The sequence below is a fragment of the Physeter macrocephalus genome, chromosome 15 (genome assembly GCF_002837175.3).
Source record: "Physeter macrocephalus isolate SW-GA chromosome 15, ASM283717v5, whole genome shotgun sequence".
In the NCBI taxonomy this organism is placed as follows: Eukaryota; Metazoa; Chordata; class Mammalia; order Artiodactyla; family Physeteridae; genus Physeter; species Physeter macrocephalus.
This window is the reverse complement of record NC_041228.1, coordinates 73441231-73447402: the sequence shown is the minus strand read 5'-3', so window position 1 is coordinate 73447402 and position 6172 is coordinate 73441231. Positions and strand designations below refer to the sequence as shown.

At 54.1% G+C, this 6172-nt stretch overlaps 1 protein-coding gene across 5 annotated transcripts in view; it reads left to right on the top strand.

Annotated features, from left to right (window-relative positions):
- The first annotated feature begins 6 nt into the window (after nucleotides 1-6).
- CHD7 (chromodomain helicase DNA binding protein 7) overlaps nucleotides 7-6172 on the top strand; it is a 186926-nt gene continuing 180760 nt past the window's right edge. For all 5 annotated transcript variants that reach the window (XM_055091196.1, XM_055091195.1, XM_024127103.3 and 2 more), the window contains exon 1: nucleotides 7-279. The gene's annotated coding sequence lies outside the window, so the exon portion shown is untranslated. The remainder of the gene's footprint in view (nucleotides 280-6172) is intronic.

Below are 6172 nucleotides of genomic sequence, written 5' to 3'. Positions count from 1 at the left end.
GCGGGGGTTGAGCCGTGGTAGTGCGGACGCGCTCGTGCTCGGGAACTATCGGATTAAACTTGAATCGAGTGCAATTACACAAAGGAGCGCCGCTGAGGAGGCGGCCCGGGGACCCGGAGACCCTGAAACTCGCCAGAGACGCGTTCGCCCCCGGCCAACTCCGCGCCCGAGGACTCAGCCCCCTGGCCGCGGCCGCCGAGCCAACTCCGGAGCCCGCTCTGCGTTTTGTTTCCCCCTCGGCACAGGGCAGCGGAGGAGCCCGCCCGCCCTCCCGACCCGGTAAGCGCGAGAGTTCGCCGGGCGCCCCCGGGAGGGGCGGCGGCGGCAGGAAATCGCTCCGGGCCGGGGCCGGGGCCGCGCGAGGAGTTGGGAGCGAGGAGTTGGGCGTGTGCGGGGCGAGGGGCGAGGGCGGGCGGGGGCCGGGGCCGGCGCTGGAGCGCAGCGCCGCCCGGGCCGTGTCGCCGGCGTCGCCGCCCGCGGGGCCCGAACCCGCGCCCGGAGCGCCGCCCGGCGACCCAACTTTTGCCTGCGTCCGCGGGGCCGGCGGCGGCGGCGGCGCGCGGTCCGGCCGAGGGTCACTTCCTCGCATGTAAATGGCTTTTTGTTGTGCTGCCGGCGTGGGGGGGGACGGGGGACAGGAGGGAGCGTGTCTGCGCGCGGGGGAGCGCGAGCGCGTTTCCTCCCGCCGGCGCCGAGCACGAGTTGCCGGCTCCATTCGAAAGAAAAAGGAAGGAGGAAAAGTTGGGCTGCAACTCCAGTGCGAGTGGGCGATGGACGCGCGGGCGCGGGGCGGCTGAGCAGCGGAGGCGGCGGCTCGGGGACGGCGGCGACCCCCGCCTCCAGCCCCCGCCCCCCGCCCCGGACCGACCACGCCGCGCTCGCCGGGAGCGGCGGCCGCACCGGCGCGAACAAAGTGCGTCCCTCCTGGCGCGGCGGCGCCGGCCCGCGCGGGGACGGCCACCGGGCGAGGTGGGTCGGCGGCGAGGAAAGTGCGCGGGGCGCCGCGTGGGGCGGGGGCGGCGCGAACACGCGGCGCGGGGGGCGTCCGGAGCCCGGCCCGTGCCGGCCGCGGGCGCGGAGTTGCGAGCCCGGAGCCGGGGGCTCCCGGGGCTCCCCGGCGGCTCCCAAGTGCGCGAGGAGGAGAAGAAAGGGAGCGGGGTCGGGGCGAGCGCGGGGAGGCGCGGCGCGGAGGGGACCCCACCTTGCCGAGCTGGCCGGGCCAACGGCGGCGGCTGCTGCATAATAGCGACTTTAAGCCCCCGGAGGCAACTCAGCTCCCCCATCCCCGAGCCCTCCGGGGGGTCAACGCCGGGGGGGGTGTCACCAGGTGGCCCCCGAGGTGGCCCGGGTGCGCTCTGCCCCCGCCGAGATCCGCCGTTCGGGGCGTGAACGGCCGAGGTGGCTGGAGGCCAGGCGGTCAGCGGGCAGAGGAAGGAGGGCGGTGGGGGACGCGTTGTTTGTTTGTTTGGCACCGGGGGTGCGGGGGCGCGGGCACCCGGAGGGCTGCGGTGCGGGGCGGCCGCGTCGGCGCGGGGCGAGAGCGGTCGGGGGGAGGGCGGCGGATCCCGGGCGCGGGGGGGCGGGGGGTCGGGAGGCTCCGGGGAAGGAGCCGCCGGCCCCGAGCAGCCATCATTACCGAGCCGCCTTTCTCCGGATGGCTGTGCCTCGAGGAGCCCCGCGCCGTGGGAGCGCACCCCGAGCTCGCGGCCGCCCGCCTGCCCGCCGGCTTTGTGAGCGCCCCCGTCGAGCGGACGCGCGGGGAGTGCTTCTGCTGCCCGGCGGCCGGTTTTCCTGGAGGTCGCTTTTAGGGACTGTTCACGCCTCGATTTTAAACTAGTTTTTTTCCCCCTCTTCCAAACAGACAATGGACAAAAGAAAAGTAGCAACCCACATGGAGAGTTTCCTTTTGAATTGCTAGAATTAGATACACTATCCAGCTCTCCACTTGCTAAGTATACTTTATAGTTTCCCATTGTATATTATCTAGCCATCGATTTAAAGAACTTATCTTGAAATATGTCCATCCTCTGGGCTTGATTTCTGGGCTGTATTAAATATTTTAACTTATTTCTAAAGGATTATGTGAAGGCCCTGATTTTTATTTTCTGAAAATTCTCATTTAAGCCGTCTTTGCAGTGGGCAGTACCTTTCAAAGAGGTTGAGTGTGTTTTCCCCCCAATTCTCTCCCGATAAGGGGAGGGGGGAGTACTCAACTAAAGGTAATAATCAAATAGAAACAACAACAACAAAAAACCACAGAAAACTTATCCTTATTTCCTCACAGATCTAGTCTAACGATGGCAAAAAAAAAAAAAATCCCTTCTTCTAGGAAGGCTGCTCTGCTCTCCGGGCAGCAAGAATCACTCCCTTCTTTATGCTGCCACCGACCATGAGCTCCATGTGAATAGGGAGATAACTGTGTCCTCCAATGCTAAGGCATTCAATCAATGTTTGCTAAAACTTAGCTAACCATGCTGTCTTTGGGAGCCAGCAGTGGCCTGATTGTAGCCCCAGTGGCTTTCTTTTCACCTGATATCTTCACCTTTCCAGTCTGGACAGTTGCCTGCAAAGGCAGTAGCAACCAGGTCCATTACCAGTGGAATATGGAGGCTGAACTTCCATACCCAGCCGGTTTCTTTCCCCCATGAAAACATCACCCAGGAAGGTTATGCTGTCCTTCCACTGATGCAGGAAATGCTTTTCAGACTTCTCTTTTTGGTGCTTTCGTTAGCATTTATAGCCCTCTGAATAACTATAGTTTTATTTTTCTCTATCTTTTCTTTCTTTTTTCTTAATTTTATGGATTTAAAGTACTTTACTCAGAATTTATTACAAGTCAAATTTTTAAAACTTTGTGAATAGCTATCATGTATACTATTTAAAGTCTATATATTTTCAATGACAGTCCATCTTCATCATTTAAAGGCAAAATATACTGTCTGGAGCTTGCCAAAATCATTTGGACACAAATTTGGTAAATGATAAAGTAGAATAATATCGTTTTTAGTGGAAAAAAAGAAATTGGGCACTAAAGAGAGTTATTTTCTATGACTTGCAAATTGGTTCTGAACACAGTTTCAAAAGATGAGCTCCAAAAATGCATCAAGTAAGTCCTCAACGCTGGAATTAGTGTAATTGATTAGCGTAGCTGATTTTAATGATTTGGAAGAGCAGATAGGGAAAAGCAGATAGTTTTAAATTGAGAGTGTTCTAAAGTTTGGGTATTAGAGGTTAGGTATTAGACTATGTTTCCAAACAGAGACAAATATTTATTTGTCTAAGCAGTAATGCAGCCAAATTATAGGTCAGTTAGCGTTAGTCTGAGTTCTTGGAAGAGACTTTTCATTCATTTCACGGGGCCTAGAAGACCTTTTTGGTAACAGGCCAAGTTGTCTCTGGAATTTTTCTCCACAGCTTTCTGGGGGCACCCACTTCTAGGCCCACCTCCAGGCCCCTTGTACCTTTCCACTGCCCTCTGGCTACAATGAACTCAAGCCTGTCCTATTCTCCAAGGGCTCAGACTCCAAAGTTACCATTTTCTCTCGGCACTAAATCAAAACTACCAATCGATTAGGCTGTACACTCCAAGAGGGCAGAAACATTGTTCTGTTTTGTTCATTACTGTATCTCCAGCACCTAGAACAAGGCCTGGAACTTCTTAGACACTCAATGTTGAATGAATGAATAAATCTCTAAATTTGTTAGTCCCAGCTATGTGTTGGGAGGAAAACAACCCATTGAACTAATTTACACTCATCTGTGAATGACCAGGAGTCCCTTATCTCTCCCTAAGGAATTTGCATACTCACAGGGAAAGCTTGTGAATTCAAATTATTCTCAATGGGAAAACTTCAATAGTGAAGCAAATGGAGAGAAAACATTGGAGGCTAAAGGGTAGGGAGGAGGGAGGGGGAGGGGGAGGGGGAGGGGGAGGGGGAGGGGGAGTTATGACTCAAGCAGGCCAGAGCCGCCTAGGAGTTTGCCCCTGAGGCCTTCCGCTTCCCAAGGCCCCTCTAGCTCTGCACCGTTACCACTTGTGAAAGCTTAGAGACTCCTCCATCCTGTTGGACCTGTGGTGGGACGAGGAGGGAGATTAAACCAGGGAGGGGCTGCAGGGCTGTTGGTTTCCACCTTGAGCTTTGGCTGTACTATTTCACCGTTTCTCATATGTTTCAAAGGGAGGTGCTCTCACTTTCTAGTTAAACATACAAGGGCACAGGGGGACCTCCTCAGACTCAATACTATTTGTTAATTAACTAATATATTTTCACTTTATGTAGATGTCATTTTTTTTAAGCTCGTAAATTGACTTGAAATATATGCACATCTGACAATGAGCGGCGTATATTGTAAAGGATAGAGATAATCCCTTATATGCCACTTTTATGGGCTCTAATATGATCTGTTGCTAGTGATTTCTTTGCAGACATGTGTCCTGTCTTTAACCCCCATCCACCCAGCACACCCCAAATCATCCCCAACATGCTTTCACTGAGAGACATAAACTTAATGGAAATGTAAACCTAACCTCGGAATTCTGATTCTTGGTTTATGAAATGGACTATAAAAAAAGGTAGAAGTTGATTTTAGTGTTTCCTGTTTTTTTAACGTCAGAATTTTCTGTAGTGTCAACCTTCTTTCTGCTGTTTATTTGTAAATCCCTTGAATGAAACATTTACCTCTTTCAAAAGACCAAATGTATGATGAAAGAAAGCCCAAACCACGGCATTTCAATCGATGACAGTAAAATGTAACAAATATTTAAAAAATCATTGCTCATGTTAGGAAATAAATGTTTTAGTGATTAAGTCTAGGATAATCAAATTTAGGTATTGAAGAGTTGTAGTAGTAATATAGCAAAATAGTTTTGATTAATCGTTGGTTCAAGTAGAAGTATCGTGATAGTCTTAGCACTACAGGCGCTGAATGAGGAGAAATTATATTTTGCATAGCTTTACAATTTTCTGAGTTTATTTTGGAGTCCAATAAGAGCAATTCGCTTTCCTCTGTATCTATTATAGGTCTATGTTTGGTTGATCTACGTTCCTTCCTTGATTTAAAAATAAACGTAATCTTTTACCTAATAAAATCACCTTATAGTGTACAACAGTTGACGGTTTAAAAGAATTATAACTGCTTGGTATCTGCATATAAAAGGTGCTTGATAAATGTTTGTTAGATCTAGTTCCTAAAAGGAAAATTGGTAAAAGAAAAATTTCTCCAGGTTTCATATTAATTTTGTACCGGGAAGGGAAATAGAATAAGAGGCTTGGGTAATTGAGGCTAGGAGATCATACAAAAGTGCCATTTTGGCCAAAGAATGATTAAAACACTCTAGTCCTGACATGTTTAAAAATGGGCACACAACCTATTTCTTTGTTTCATAACCATCGAGCTCCCTCTCCCTTTTTTGGCATGGCAACAAATTCAACAAAATCAACGCCATCTAGTTAAACTTTTTGATTTAGTGGTGGGTCCGGCGGTCCTGTCAACGAGGAGGTTAAGACAAGCAACGTGGAGAGGCAGGAGAAATCTATCTGAAATGGAACGTGCCCATTCTAAATAATTTCAGGTGGGAAAATCGTTCCAAGTTGACGGATAATTTCAGAAAGGACGTCCCAACCCCTCGAGCCGGGGCCGTCCGTCCGCGCAGCCTCGGAAGCCCCTTGCCGCGGCCGGGAGGACCGCCGCCGGCCGGACCGCCGCTTCCTGCCCGCGGGCGGCGCACCCGGACCCCGGGTAGGTGCCGCTCGGGGAAACGTGGCACCGTCTCCAGCCCGCGTCCCGGGCGCTGCCGCGCGGCGGCCGAGCGCTCCAGCGAGCCGGGCCGGGAAGGCGGCGCGGCGGCCGCGCACCGGCCCGCGGGGAGAGCCGCCCGCAGCGCCGGCGCCCGCCCGGGGACGGGAAGTGGCGCCCCGCCCGCCCTCGCGGCCCGCGGCCCCGCAGCCCCGCGCCGCCCCCTTTCTCTCGGCCTCTCCCTCGGCCTCCACACCCGGGCCGAATTCTTGCATAAATTATGCCAGGCGCGCCTGACGTCAGGTGGCGGCGCGCGGGCGCGGGCGCGGCGAGGAGGGAGCCGGCGGCGGGCGCGCGCGACCCCGCGGCCTCGGGCGCGCGCAGGCGTGCCGGGCGCGCGCAGGCGCTGGCGTGCTGGGGCCGCGGCGGCGGCGGC